At 39.4% G+C, this 15257-nt stretch overlaps 2 non-coding genes across 2 annotated transcripts; both read left to right on the forward strand.

Annotated features, from left to right (window-relative positions):
- The first annotated feature begins 14792 nt into the window (after positions 1 to 14792).
- Positions 14793 to 14863, forward strand: TRNAG-GCC (transfer RNA glycine (anticodon GCC)). Its single transcript has one exon. It is a non-coding gene; the product is annotated as a tRNA-Gly (tRNA).
- A 10-nt stretch (positions 14864 to 14873) lies between these two features.
- On the forward strand, positions 14874 to 14946 carry TRNAF-GAA (transfer RNA phenylalanine (anticodon GAA)). The gene has a single exon. It is a non-coding gene; the product is annotated as a tRNA-Phe (tRNA).
- Positions 14947 to 15257: the final 311 nt, after the last annotated feature.

Here is a 15257-nt window from a genome sequence, read left to right on the forward strand (position 1 = left end):
TCCCAGTCCTACTTGATATTGAACAATGCCTTGAAAGGGTAGAAATAAGTGAATGGAACCACAAGCCAACAGAAAGATAGAGTGAGTTTGGTCGGGCTAGTACCAATATAGGCTCAACATGCTTTATGATGTTGGGAGTTTCACTCAAGGAAAGCTGCTTTAGCCTATTGTTCTTCTTCCCCTGGGAATGGATATTATTCTTGTAAAGGATAAGTCTCTGAATTCAAATTCAAATTCAAATCCACCGTAACTAGCTCTATCGTCGATTGATCTTATCTCCAACCGATCAAGAAGAGTTTGAGTTATAGTTAAAATATCAACAAGTTGTAGAGTTTGATTGTAAACAAGTTGTAGTTCAAATTCAAATATTTGAATTGTAATTCATATAATATTAATATACATCTCCCAGTCACTAGTCCGAGTGTAGAAGAATTCTCTCTCAAACGAAATTCTAACTTGGTATTAGTTTTTTAGCCTCTGACCGCCGTCTACACGATCCTCAGGACCAACTCCACCACTGCCATGGCTTCTTCTCTGATTTCACCTACCAACATCGTTTCTCTCCTACCTGTAAAGCTTGATCGAAGCAACTCTCTCCTCTGGAAATTGCAATCTCTTCCTCTACTTCATGCACATGAGCTTTATGGCTATGTCGATGGAACCAATCTAGTTCCTCCTCAAACCATACCCAATCCCTCCACCACATCACCCACATCAACCTCCATTCCTAACCCTGCATATTCTCAATGGCACAAGCTAGATGATCTTATCTTGGATCATCTCCTCCCTTTCTGAAAGTGTTCTTTCTCAAATCGTTGGTCTCACCACTTCCCACACTGCTAGGAATTCCCTTGAATGGAATTATGCCTCCTAATCTCAAGCCCGCATAATGGAGTTGAAATACCAACTTTTGCAAATTCGCAACGGCCACTCTTTTATGGCTGAGTAAGTTCAAAAGATTAAATCCATTGTTGATCATCTTGCTGCCATTGCTCACTCAGTTTCTGATGTGGATGTTATCCTCACAGTGCGTCGTGGCCTAGGCCATGAATATGAATCCTTTGCCACCTCAATTACCTCCCATCTTGACCATCTTCCCCTTGATGATTTCATAGGCCTTTTACTGAATCAAGAAATCTTCAAAGATCAAACAAGACAACAACTTGACTTGCCTTCATCAGAAGTTAATCTATCCACCAGATCAACCCCCCACCCACTAACCGAAATTGTGGCCCCTTTCACAGCTATGGCAGAGGATGAGCTCGAGGTTACTCCATTGTGGTCGACATGCAAAACATCTACCACCTCTCCTCTCTACCCCTATGGTTGCTTGTCAGATTTGCAACAAAACTAATCATACAATGGTGCAAAGTTATTTTTGCTATGCACCAGGTGACAATGCCTCCAAGCTGAATTCTTCTCCAAAAGCTTTCTTGGTAGGACCCACGGTTTCATTTGATCATTCTTGGTACCCTGACTCAGGTGCTACTCATCATGTTACATCTAATGTAACCCACATGGATACAACAATGTCTTACCATGGTATTGATCAACTTCACATTGGTAATGGCTCAGGTTTGCATATAAAAAATATTGGAATTGCTTCTCTATCAACGCCTTAAAACATTCTTATTTTATCTAAGTGCTTAATGTTCCTTCTATTACTAAAATTTTTCTCTCTGTGAAATTTACACGTGATAATGATGTTTATATGGAATTTCATCCAAGTTTGTGATTTGTGAATGATCTCAAAATGGGGACTGTTCTACTTCAAGAATCAATTGAAACTGGCCTCTATCACTTCCATCCCCCATCCGCATTTCCCTCTGTTCATCTCAGTGAACGTGTGTCTCAAGAGTGTGGCATGACCGATTAGAGCATCCGTCAAAGAGAACTTTGGACTCTCTCTTTCGCAGTTCTGGCCTGCACCAACCTTCATTTACTTCACCAATTTTGTGCGTCCCATGCCAAAATGGAAAATTGCATAAATTGCCTTTCAAGTTGAATAAATCAAGGGCAGTATCTCCATTCCAATTATTGCACTCTGATATTTGGGGGCCCTCTCCGTTACCATCTACGCAAGTTTATAGTTATTATATTTCTTTCTTGGATGATTACAACAGATTTACATGGATTTTTCCACTTGTACGTCGTTCTAATGCAATTTCAACATTCAAGCAATTCTATTATTATGCAGCCAATGTCTTTAATTCCAAGATTCAAGTTTTTCAATTTGATGGTGCCAAGGAATATGTATATTTTGATCATTTTTTTTAAAGAGAATGGTATATTTCATTAGTATTCATGCCTACACACTTCTGAATAGAATGGGAGAGCGAAACGGAAGCATAGACATATAGTAGAAACAGGCCTCGCTCTTATGGGTAGTGCTTCAATCCCCCTTATTTTTTGGCCAGCCGCCTTTGAAACGGCTGTCTTCTTAATTAACAGAATGCCTACACCGGTACTTGGGAATAAATCTCCATTTCAGGTGTTATATCACAAAGATCTAGATCTTTTATTTCTTAGAATCTTTGGATGTGCATGTTTTCCTTGGTTACGGCTGTGAAACCCAGCCCTAACCTTGACCTAGAAACCCTGTTGTTTGTAGGTCTGAAGACCCGAAGTAAAGGAAGAAGCCAACTATGGGCCATCTCAACGGAAGACATGGTGTTTGACCCATAACCCATGGAAGTTGATGATGGTGTTCCATATTTGGAAGCTTTGTCAGATTTGGAAATGAAACTACACCTTGATGATGATGAGATTAGTTGATGGACTTAAAGTGTAGTTGGACATGATTTGAAGGTATTCCTCTATACTAGGTAAGTCATATGTTGTGTTGGGACTCTTAGGAGAAGCTCATTGGATTTGGATTTGTTTTTGACCTTCATTTCCTTGTTCGGCTTTGCTTGTCTTGCTTGGTCGATTAGGTGGTCGATTGGGCCAATTGACCAACAGGGACATAATCTGCCAAAGATCCCCTATAACCTGTTAGGTCTATTGGTGCTCTATATAATAGATTTATGTGTTTCTTAGCCTCCTTTGTTTCTAAAACCCTCAGAGAATGTGGGAAGCCTCTCTCAAAGCCTCCCCTTGGTGTTTGTGAAGAACTCTTGCAAGATCTCAAGTTCTTCAATCAAAGGTTAGTAATCTCTCTCGTATGGTATTGATTTACTCTTACTATGATTTATTCTCTGTATTGAGATTATAAAGAAGATGTTGCATCCTTGCAACCATCTCTTCTACAATCTCCATTCATTCTTATGGTACTATGATCTTCATATTGATCTTAACCATGATCCTTGTGATTTCTTTATGAAGCCATGATCATTCTTTCGATTTGATTTCTCTAGCATGTTAGATCTGTTTTGCATGTTAGTTTCATGTATGATCTACTAATTATGTTCTACTAGAATGAGATCTTATCATCTCTAGTTTTTCTCTCGAGTTCATAGTGTGTTTTCATTGAAAACTATGAATTTTAATGAATTAGAAAGTCATGTTTCCAAATTAGTAAGTATTGTTTCTTTTTTTATTTATTTTATTTTATTTTTATTTTATTTTTAATCATTGATAGTGTCTAATCTATGCTATTTTAGTGTTAGATTACTGTTTTAGAGGTTTCCTCCAAGTTTCGTAGTGTTTCGGATCTTGTAGAATGAGTTTCGGATAAAAAATCAGATTTCTGCTGCGTACTGTTCAGGTGGTCGATTGCTTGGTCGACTGGGCCAAGCTACCACCAATCGATCAAGGCTGATAGTAGCTGTTTTATTCGTCAAATTTGATTTGTTTGATCTCCGATCTTCTAGGCCTCTTTCTTAATGTTGTATTTATGCTTGTTTAGGGTTTATTTGCTAAGTTTTGAACCATTCTCTTTGATCTTTGGATATTCATTGAACCTATTTAAGGTAAGGACAGTTGTTTCCATATTAACATAGATTGTGTGAATCTTAGTTTCTATTTTGGGAATTTCATAGATTCACTGCCGTTCTTATACTTTTATAGTATGATGCTACTATTGTAAGTACTTCAAGTACAGTAGTACCTTACTCATGTATCTCTTTATTATTTGATTCATGTATGACTACTTATCCTTGTCAAGTACATATGCAATTGATCATGTTTATATGTATCTATCTATATGATGAGATATCGGTTGTATATGTTATGACTGAATTGCAAATGTGATTGATTAGGTATGATTTGGGATTGGGGAATGTCCTATTGACATTTTTGTCCATGGACAGTAATGGGAATAGTATGGGATATTTTCGATGGTGCTCTTTGATGCTTTCCCGGATTATTGGTTGTCATACCTAGGGCTTGTCTAGCGGAGTTTGGCTAGGAATACCCTGTTATATCAGACCCGAATCAAAAGGGTATTGAGACCAAACGACTTGTGGCTGCAATGGGGATTTGTGGGCGCTCAAGACCAGTAGCCAACCCGTGAGAGGACATAAATCACATTGTGGGGGCAATTTATTGGTAGAGTTGCAAATAGTAGACTTGGGCTCATGGGTGCTCAAGACCGATAGCCGATAGCCAACTGGTGAGAGGAAATGAGAGCTTCCCATCTCTTATTTTTGGATGACCAATAGGATTGATGAGTCCGTAGTCTGGAACTATGCTGACTCTAGTGAAAAGGATACCTGAAAGGATTGCCCAGGGCGAGGAATGGACGTATCTGGTTGAGTTGATATAACTAAGTAGATGACTTGCATTTGGCTAAGTTTTTCCTTGACATGCGCCAGTACTTAGACCAACGGTGATGTGAGAGAGCGGTGACCTAAACCCCAGCCATGGAAGGTCTTGAGGGATGCAAGACCCAACTACCACCGAAAGAGCCCAAGATGCCTAGATGGCTGAGGGAGAATGACTTGACCTACCCAAGCCAGGTCACCCTATCTGTTTTAGGTAAAGAAGGGTTTGTTTAAATGTTGACTTTGAAGTTGGACCGTGATTTCAGTTTTGTTTAAATATTGATTTGAAGTTTGACCGTGATTTTAGTTTTACTATCTTTGAAAATCTTAGGAAGCCATGTCAGACCTTTTTCTTAGGGTTGATCCAATGTCCCAAAATGAGGGATGATGTCTTTGTGGGCCATCTCAGTAGAAGATGTGGTGTTTGACCCAAAACCCATGGATATTGATGATGGTGTTTCCTTATGGAAACCTTAATTGATTTGGTATTGAACTACTCACTAGTGAAGAAGAACTTGGTTGATGGACCTAAAGCTTAGTTGGACCTGGTTTGAAGACATCCCTCCATACTAGGTAAGTAGTATGATGCGTTGAAAGAAGCCCATCCAAAAATATTGAAGTTAGGCCCATTAAATCCCTATTTTTGAACAAGCTGTCTAGGCAGTGGCATTTTGGTAATTTTCTGTTTTAAAGGTTTTTAAAAGCTTTATTTCTTTTAATTTCGTGGTAAACATTCCCACTAGGTTTCTAACTCTCTTTGGATCGTGGAAAGGACCTTAGATCTTCCTCTTTGGCAACCAATCAATCAGTGTGGTCAGTTTGGTGAAATCCTAGTAAATCTTGGACTCTGTGTGCTATTTAAAAAGGGGGAACTCCATGTTTTCCAATCACATCTGTTCTAAGCTTTTGGAGAACGTGGGAAGAGCCCTAGATCCTCTCCTTCGAAGCCAAGGAAGACCCTCAAGCATCTGTTCAGATTTCTTCATCGATTTCTCTTCTAAAAGGTTATTATTCAATTCGTTTCTTCTTTAATTCATTCTTTCTTCTCTACTTCTGATATTCTGATTATGAGAAGGTTATTACACTGCTGTAATAACCTCTTCTCTAATTCTTTTAGCCCTAGGGTGAATCTTGATTACCCCTAGCCTTTTCATGAGAGCCATCAGTTTTGTTCTGAATCTGCGCACCGAAGAGGGGTGAATTAGTTGAAATACTTAATGAACTCCTGTGCTCAATCCGATTATATTTCCCGAAACTAGACTTCTTAATGGACTTCCAGGAGAAAATCTCACTCAATTTGACCCCATACAACCTTCCAAATCCCTGTCCGAATTTGCTGAACTATGTCTGTCAAATCCTGCTTGCGCATCGAAGAAGATGAGCCTAGTTGGTGAACCTAATGAACTCCAATTCTTGATCCAAAGGTATTTCTGGAAACTAGACTTCTTGATTGACTCGTAGAAGAAAACCTCACTCAATTTGACCTTGTATAGCCCTCCGAATCCCTGTTTGAACCTTGCTGTCCTGATTGGTCGACTCATTGGTCGACTGGACCAGTAGACCAATCCAATCGACCAATGGTGTCTGAATTTACCAATTTGGTCCTGTCTCTTCTATTTAAGTCAAATCTCGGGATTACTCCGCCTCCTATGCCTCCTAAGCCTCTGGAATGAGTTAGAACCCTAATCTAATCAATTCCCTTGCATTCCTTGGTGATCTCTCACAAGACTTGAAGTAATCTTCTTCCTCTCGCATCAAAGGTATGTCTACTCTCTTTTCTTTCTTCTCCATCTCTGATTTTCTTTCTTTAATCTGTTCTTGGCTGAGATCAGGAAGAAGATGATGCACTCTTGCAACCATCCACTCCATGATCTCATCTTGTTCCTTGAGATCTATGATCATCATCATGATCTCAACCCCAGCCAGCTGAATTCTTGAAACCCTAATCCTTTGAAACCCTAACCTGGGTGATTATCTAAGAACCTTTTTGGTAACCTCCCATGTGAGGGAAACCTCATGGGTAATGTGGAGGTTGATCTAAATTCAATATTCTTTAATTCTTCTTGTTGTAATTGGCCAATCATCAATTCCTTCCCTCCTGTGATCTTAACCTTTTTATGGGAACCATAAGGGTGAAACCCTAATTTCTTGGGTTAGATCAAGAACCCATCTTTTGACCATGATTATCTTCCCATAATGTTTCTATTAACCTAAACAAGATTTTCTATTATGTTCTTGATTGCAACCATTCCCTTTCTTCCTGTGATCATAACCTTTTCATGAGAGCCATAAAGGTTGAAACCCTAATTTCTTGGGTTAAATCAAGAACCCATATTTTTACCATGACTTGATGATTTTATCTTCCCATATGATTCTAATACATCCTAAGAAGTTCCCCTTCGAATTTCGGATCAATCCGACTTCAAACGAAGAAGTTATGGCCAAAACAGTTTTCACTATTCCGCACTGACTCGATTGGTCGACTGATTGGTCGACTGGGTCAGTAGACCAAGGCAATCGACCAATGAAGTCAGTAGCTTCAATTTTTGCTCGATTTGATTCGTTTGCTCTCTGATCTTTTAGGTATCTTTCCTAATGTTGTATCTATGCTTGTTAGGGGTTTATTTGCCATGTTTGGTGTCTCTCTCTTTGATCTTTGGATTATCTTCGGCGATAATCAGGTAAGGACAGTTGATTTCCTTAACTACATAGATTGCTTGTTCTCTGGTTTCTACTTTATGAAACTATGAGATTACCTACTGTTATTGTATTTTAATTCTGATCTCCTACGTGGGGAACAGTAGCACTTATTTATATCATCTTTTCATTGTTTATGTTATATGAATTACTTATTACTGCTTAATCTGATGTTGCTTTTACATTCTCTTTTATATGATGAACTACTGGTTGTGTATGTCATGACTGATCTGAGAATGTGTTTGCTTAAGTTTGGTTTGGGATTGGGAAGTGTCCTTTTGACACTTCTGTCCTTGGACATTGTCGGAAATAGTATGGGATGTTTCCGGGGTTGCCCATCAACACTTTCCCGAATCAATGGTTGTCATACCTAGGGATGTCTAGCAGTGTTTGGCTAGGATATACCCCTGTTATATCAGACCCGATTCGGAAGGGTATTGAGACCGAACGACCCGTGGTAGCAATGGGGATTCACGGGCGCTCAAGACCGGTAACCAACCCGTGAGAGGACGGGAATCACATTGTGGGGGCCATTTATTGGAGGGTTGCATATGGCTAGACTTGGGCATGGGCGCTCGAGACCGGTGAGTTATATCCGTGAGAGGACATGAGAGCTTCCCGTTTACCATATGTGGATAACCAATAGGGTTGATGAGTCCGTAGTCCGAGTTGGTCGGTGCCATAGGATACGCTGACTCTAGTGCGAAGGATACCGGAAAGGATCGTCAGGGACGAGGAATGGACGTATCTGGAACTGAGTTGATATAACTGACTAGATGACTTGCATTGGGCTAGGCTTTTCCCTGACATGCGTCGGTACTTATGCCAAACGGTTGTGAGAGAGTGTGTTGACTTAACCCCTTACCATGGAAATTGTCCGAGAAGGATGCAGGACCCATTACCAATCGGTCGCCCGAGATATCTTAAATGGTTGGAGGGAATCCAAGATATCTTAAATGGTTGAGGATGTGAGCGGACCTACCCAAAGAAGTACGGTGCTATGACTTAAAGCATGTCTACCATAGAGACCAGCATACATAGAGTTAGATGCATACATACATTACTTGTTTCATATTGCATTGCATCTTGTTATGGTTTGCTTCCATGTTATTTATGTTGTTATGGATTAACTTGCCTTCTTGGGTTTTCTTTCGAAACTCATTCCTTTTTTTGTACAATCTGTTGTTAGACTTCTCTACAGGTTTGGATTTCTTTGACGGCCCGTATGAGGAAGCGCAAGGTGAAGAAGATGAAGACTGAAGAACAATAAGAGCTGACTGAAGATGTGGATTAGATTTCTTTTGTTTCTTCTAGACTTATCTTTTACTTTACTTGTATTAGCTTAGAGCTTTATTTAGATTTCGATCTACCTTCCGCATGTGTTTGTAGGGTGTATTTCCGCTATACTCTACAGTTGTCTTTTGATTTGGTATCTTGTTATTCCGCACTCTGATATTCTATAGTGATCCTTCTGAGATCCTTTCTTGACTTTTATTATAAATTACTTGAACATTATGATTTGTTCTTGCTTTTGATTATGTTATTGTGCGAAATGGATATGATCGTTCCTAAACTTGATCTTTTGGGCTGTGGATCACACTCTCGGGTATGCCAGATAGGGTACCGGCTGGGAGGATGTGACAACTTGCATTTGGCTAAGTTTTTCCTTGACATGCGCCAGTACTTAGACCAACGGTGATGTGAGAGAGCGGTGACCTAAACCCCAGCCATGGAAGGTCCTGAGGGATGCAAGACCCAACTACCACCGACAGAGCCCAAGATGCCTAGATGGCTGAGGGAGAATGACTTGACCTACCCAAAGAAGTATGGTGCTATGACTTAAAGCATGTCTTCTTATAGAGACCAGTATACATAGAGTTAGATTCATACACGCATTGCTTGTTTCATATCATATTGCATCATACTATGTTTTGCTATCATGTTATTTATGTTGTTATGGAATAACTTGCCTTGTTGAGTCCTTTTGAACTCACTCCTTTTTGTGCAAATATCTTTTGTTAGATTATTCTACAAGTGTTGATTACTATGACGGCTAGTACGAGGAAGCGCAAGCTAAAGAAGCATACTTCACGCAAGGTGTTGGCAGTTACGAAGATCTTGGTGATGATCCCTTGTGTGTTCATGCTACGTACCATGATTAGCCCTACCGTGGAGTAGAAGCGGCCGTGCTTAATTTCTGAAGTTTATGTTTGTGAAGACGTTCTTTATAAAATAGAATAAACTCTAGCTTAGTTTGATTTCTTCTTTCTTTCCTTTCTTTTTGAATCAGTTGTAATTTTCTTTTTAAATTTCGATCTACATTTCCATTGTATTCTGTGGAGTGATTTTCCGCGCACTCTACATTTTGAATATAATATATTGTTATCATTATTTCCGCACTCTAATTATATTTTCATTCTCTCTTCTTATCTTGATCTCTTGTTTATGTCATTACACATTGATTATATCTTGTTCATGATTATGTTATTGTGCATGTGGGAGGATGATTCCTCGATACTTGTTCTTTGGGGCTGTGGATCACACACTTGGGTATGCTAGGTACGGTATCGGCTGGGTGGGTGTGACAAAGTGATATTAGAGCCCAAAGTTAAGGAAATCCTAACCACAGAAAACAATGATTGAACATTCCTGAGTCATAGATTCAAAAATGACTCAAGTATTCTTAGAAGTGAATAATAGAACACTTGGACTAGAAACTTAATTAATGAAGCATAATTTGTTTATTTGAATAACACACAATAATTATGATTAAACAAACATCACATAATGCAATAAAAAGGAAAGTGCATACACAATAATAAAGTGAAACAAAAGTGAACTTCATTAATTCTAGGAAAGTTTTACAATGAGTACATCTGATAAAGCATAAAAGGAAAATCCTAAGTACAATCTGTCTAGGTGATCGTCTCTGATCTCTAAGTACTCTGAAGTCCTCTACAATCTGAGTGAGCTGAGACTCTATTCTCTAATATCTCAACTCTATCTGCTCCTGCCTCGACTCCATCGTACTATACTTTTGCTCCTGTCTGACCTCCATCCTCTCCAGCATGGAAGTCATGGATCTCATCTATGCATTCAGATCCAAAGTCTCTGGAACTGTGTGTGATGGACCTTCGATCTCAAAATGAGATGATGTGGGGAACTCGTGATGCTCCAGATCAGCCTTGTGCATCTCAGTATCATCTCCAGCCTGATCATCACTATCTGGTCCGATATCCTCTCCACCACCATCAGACTTGTCACCCTCCTCCTCTGAGTCATCATCATCCTCATCCTTGAATCTCTCAGTCTGGGTGAGTTGCATCTGTCAAATCGTCCAAGTCCTGATAACATATCCCAGAGCTCTAGTGACCACCTGTGTGTCCTCTAGCCTCACCCGAAAGTGTCAGAAGACCAGTGTCAATAATCACCCAAAAAAAAGGTTCCTCCTACTCGAATGCGCTACTAGATCTATCATGACGTTATGGATGATGTAGGACAAGTCTATCTGAAATCCCATGTAAATCCGGTAGATGACTAGGGCCTCCATCACTGTGACCCGATGATGATGTTTAGCTTTCGGCATTGATGTTTCGGCCCACAATACGACCGATAACTCTAGCCGAATTCGTCATTTGTCCGCTATTCTATGGAGTGTAACACTCTTGGTGGTCCCAAAGAGTGGAACATATCTCGTGAAGCTCATATGGTAACAGATAGTTGTCCACCTCAGCTCCTGTAGATATTCACTTGCACTCGTGTGGATAATAAGGCACCTAAAGAATCTGAGCCAATGTCCTCGTGGAAAACCTAATTTGTGTCTCCCAGACCCTGCTCTCTATGATCAGTCGAAAAGGACGGCCTTGACCTTTGGCCTCCTCAGTAGATGAGAGGGTGCTGAAGAACAACCTCACTAGCTCAGGATACACGAGCAAGTCAGTAATGAAGAGATGAGTCCACTACATAGTGTCAAATCTCTGTCTAATCCTAAATACCCTGAGTTGTGGTAGGTGAAGCAGCTGACCGAACTTGATGCAACAGTACTCAAAGTACGCCTCGTACAGGAACTCTGCCTGCGACGTATTGAATCGATCAAGTCGTAGAACCTCCGCTCGTGGCTAAGCTAGAACCTGCCTCTACCTCTCCTGGAACCCACTAGGCGACCTCGTTGCTGACCTCGTCCTCGTCCCTGCATAGTGTGAATGTCTGTGGAAAAGACAAGAATTTGATTGTCAGTGTTATTACGAAAAATTCAGCAAGAAGGGCATTTTCGTAATTTTATAAATTTTTTATTTTGAGGAAAGTGAAAATTGAACATACTAGCATGTGCATAATACTTGGTTAAGATGTTTTATTTGAGGAAAATCTATCGAAATCTTGGTCTAAAGTCAGAAATTCAGGCAAAAGGAAAATTGGGGATTTTTGCAAATTAGGTCAAAGTTGGATTTTTTAAATTGTTAAATTGGTTGAATCAAACTACATGTACACATCTACCATATCATTTCAAGCATGTAGCATTTGATTTTTTGTGAAAACTCCTGGCGGTTTGTGAGAAATCGAAGTTTTCCTAAAAGTTGGAACTTTCGGTTGCATTAACGGTGAAAGAAAGCTAGATTATGTTAGTACTTGTTGTCTGAGCATGGCATTGTGTTAAAAACTCATGGAACATGTTTCTATGTGTTCCTAGACATGATTTCTAATAATAGACACAAGCATAACATGGTATTTGTTGAAGTGCAAGCATGAAGGGTTGCATTTGAAAGAGAAAAAGAGTGTTTACCTTGTATGATGATCTAAGTGTGATGAAGAGTTGTTGTTGAAGCACCAAAACAACTTGAAAGCACTTAGAAAGACCTTAGAACCTCTTCTCTAGAGCTCTCTCTAAAGTTTGCAAGGGTTGAAATGAATTTGCAATGAGGTATTGTGACTTAAAAGCCTGATTTTTGCGTGCTACCTGTTAGATGCAATTTGCATATCATGTCATTTCCTTTTACATTATCATGATGTTATGTGATCTTGGTATATATATGTGGTTGTTGCCTTATTGAGTTCAATAGAACTTATCCTTATGGATTTTCTTTGTTTTATTTAGATGCATTTGCAGAAACAAGAGAAATTCCCTATTCATAGGAAAACCCCATTGAAGAGATACTGAATACTCCAGTGGGACCTACTTATGTTGAACACGAAGCTTCCTGCAGGTGCATGGAGTGCTCTTACGAAACCTATTGATGGGCAAAGAGCCTTAGTAGTCTGCCATTTGGATAAGGGGATGAAGGAGGGTCTTACAACTCCTTTCATTGAGAAATTTGAGAAGAATACCCTAAAAAGCTGAAAGACAATTGGAAACCATAGTGAGACATTTCTATTTTGCTTTTGTTGATACTTTCCTATTTGATCCATTTAGTATTCATTCTTTATATTTTGGAACCTTAATTTCCTTAGTTAATTATAGAACTGTTCATTTGCTTTTGATTATGGGTTTGTGTGTCTTATTTATTATTAATAGTGTAATTGCGATTTTGTGGCTGTGGATCACACCCACGGGTTGTCAGGGCTGATCTGATACTGTCAAGTGGAGTGTGACAGGATCAATTTAATATATTGCATCAAATACAAGAAACTTATAAAAAATGTTGAACAAACCACCTAACCTATTACGCATTAGATGTAATTCGTCATTCTTCAACCCTATATCTAGTATGCATTCCTCATTGTTACATGAACAAAAACACAACATGAGATTCATGAATATTGGTCAGACATTCAGACATTAAGAACACATTTGTAGAAAACAAGAGGGATAATTGAATTATATGAAAGAGGAATAAAATCAATAACTATCTCATATTATGATCCATCAAACCCTAGCAAATTAAAGAAAATTAGAACGTTACAGAAGAAGAAGAAGTAGTTAAGCGAAAAATTTATCTTGTTCCCTGCTTCTTTGTCGACAATGGCAATGTTATTGGTTCTTGAAGTGAACAGAGCTCCACCAGGCCACACGCAAGTGCTGCCACAAGCACCACCTCTACATCAAACCCCCACTCCACGCCCTCCGTCACGACCCGACCATCCCTTGCCCTCACCTTGACCCCAACACTCTTGTCTCCTTGATTCCACCTCCGCATTCGTTCGCCCTGTCTAAACGTTCACAATAGAGTCCAATACCTCATCCAAGCTGATGACCTAAAGAGTGCCTCTACCACCGCACGCTAGGCAGTGTTTTCCAACACGCGCCCTACCTTCTTCACCTGCAATGCCATAATGGCTACTACGTATCGAGATGGTAGATATGAGGACACCATCTATATTTTACCTTCTTCTTTAGGTAGTCGAACATTGTCCCCAGTATTGTCTCTTACAACGTCCTTATCAACACCCATTGTGATGTGGTCGCGTTGATACTGGTATTGAAATATCATCACATCTTGCTAATGTACCCTTCAGCCCTTCTCCTATGACTTACCATCATCTCACGAAGGGTTTAGTTGACGCTAGTAGAATTTTGATGCTATGGATCTTCTCTGTGAGATGCTTAACAAGGCCCATGGTGCTGACTCTTTATTCTTAAACATTCTTATTGTTGGATTCTCCATTCTTGACCTCAAAATATGAGGCGCTGATATTTCACCAACTGAACCAATCTTGAGGTTAAACCTGGTTCAGATTCCTTAGCAAAGAAAATTGCTCTCCTATAAAGCTTCTATATCCTAGGACATGGGTCCAAGTTTCATATGCCCTGACCTTTACTTTTTGCAGATTTTGTGTCACTGCAAACCCGCTAGAAAGAAACATTGTTGTTGCCACCACCACAACCATATATAGAATAGAAGTATATATGTAACATGCAATTAGAGACACAAATATTTTCAGTTTTTATTACACTACAAGTATTGATAATGAATTAATCCAAAATTAGAAAGATACATAAAACTATTTGACTCTGAAAGTGATTTCGAATTTTTATTTATGAGAAAGATAAAGCATTTTATATAACAGTGATTCAAAAGTAAAAGTCTTAATAGGAAACCTGTATACTCTGCGTGTACCCTAGTCCCTAGACACTAAGTTACCCAACAAAGAGTAAAGGCTAGTCAAAATAGTAATAAAATCGGGACTAAATGGAGTGGCCAATGGCCTCTATCTGTAAGCAATACTCTATCCCAAAACGTAGTATTAGAAACGATGGCTAAGACTTGCTGTTGGGGAGAGAGTCTGAAAGATTTCCTATTAAAGCTTTTTCCGCTGCTTTCTTTCTATTTCATCCATTTGCAAATGCAAATGCAAATTCAAATGGAGTAAAAATTCTCCAATAAAATGAAAACCATAAAGAAAAGCACCATCAGAAGTTTTAAAAACTTCTATTTTTTATACAAATGAAACAAACAGGCACCAGTGGTCTAGTGGTAGAATAGTACCCTGCCACGGTACAGACCCGGGTTCGATTCCCGGCTGGTGCAATATGAATGTGCGGGGATAGCTCAGTTGGGAGAGCGTCAGACTGAAGATCTGAAGGTCGCGTGTTCGATCCACGCTCACCGCATAATAGCATTTTTTTTTTTTCTCATCATATCCTTCTGTTCGGCTCACCGCATAATAGCATTTATTTTTTTCTTCATCATATCCTTCTGTTCGGCTCACCGCATAATAGCATTTATTCTTTTTCTTCATCATATCCTTCGGGTTCGAAGATTTGAAGGTCGCGTGTTCGATTCACGCTCACTGCATAATAGCATTCGTAACTGCCAACACCTTGCGTGAAGTATGCTTCTTCAGCTTGCGCTTCCTCGTGCTGGCCGTCATAGTAATGAACACTTATAGAATAATCTAACAAAAGATATTTGCACAAAACTG

The sequence above is a fragment of the Hakea prostrata genome, chromosome 1 (genome assembly GCF_041222555.1).
Source record: "Hakea prostrata isolate BN-2017 chromosome 1, UWA_Hpros_2, whole genome shotgun sequence".
Classification (NCBI taxonomy): domain Eukaryota; kingdom Viridiplantae; phylum Streptophyta; class Magnoliopsida; order Proteales; family Proteaceae; genus Hakea; species Hakea prostrata.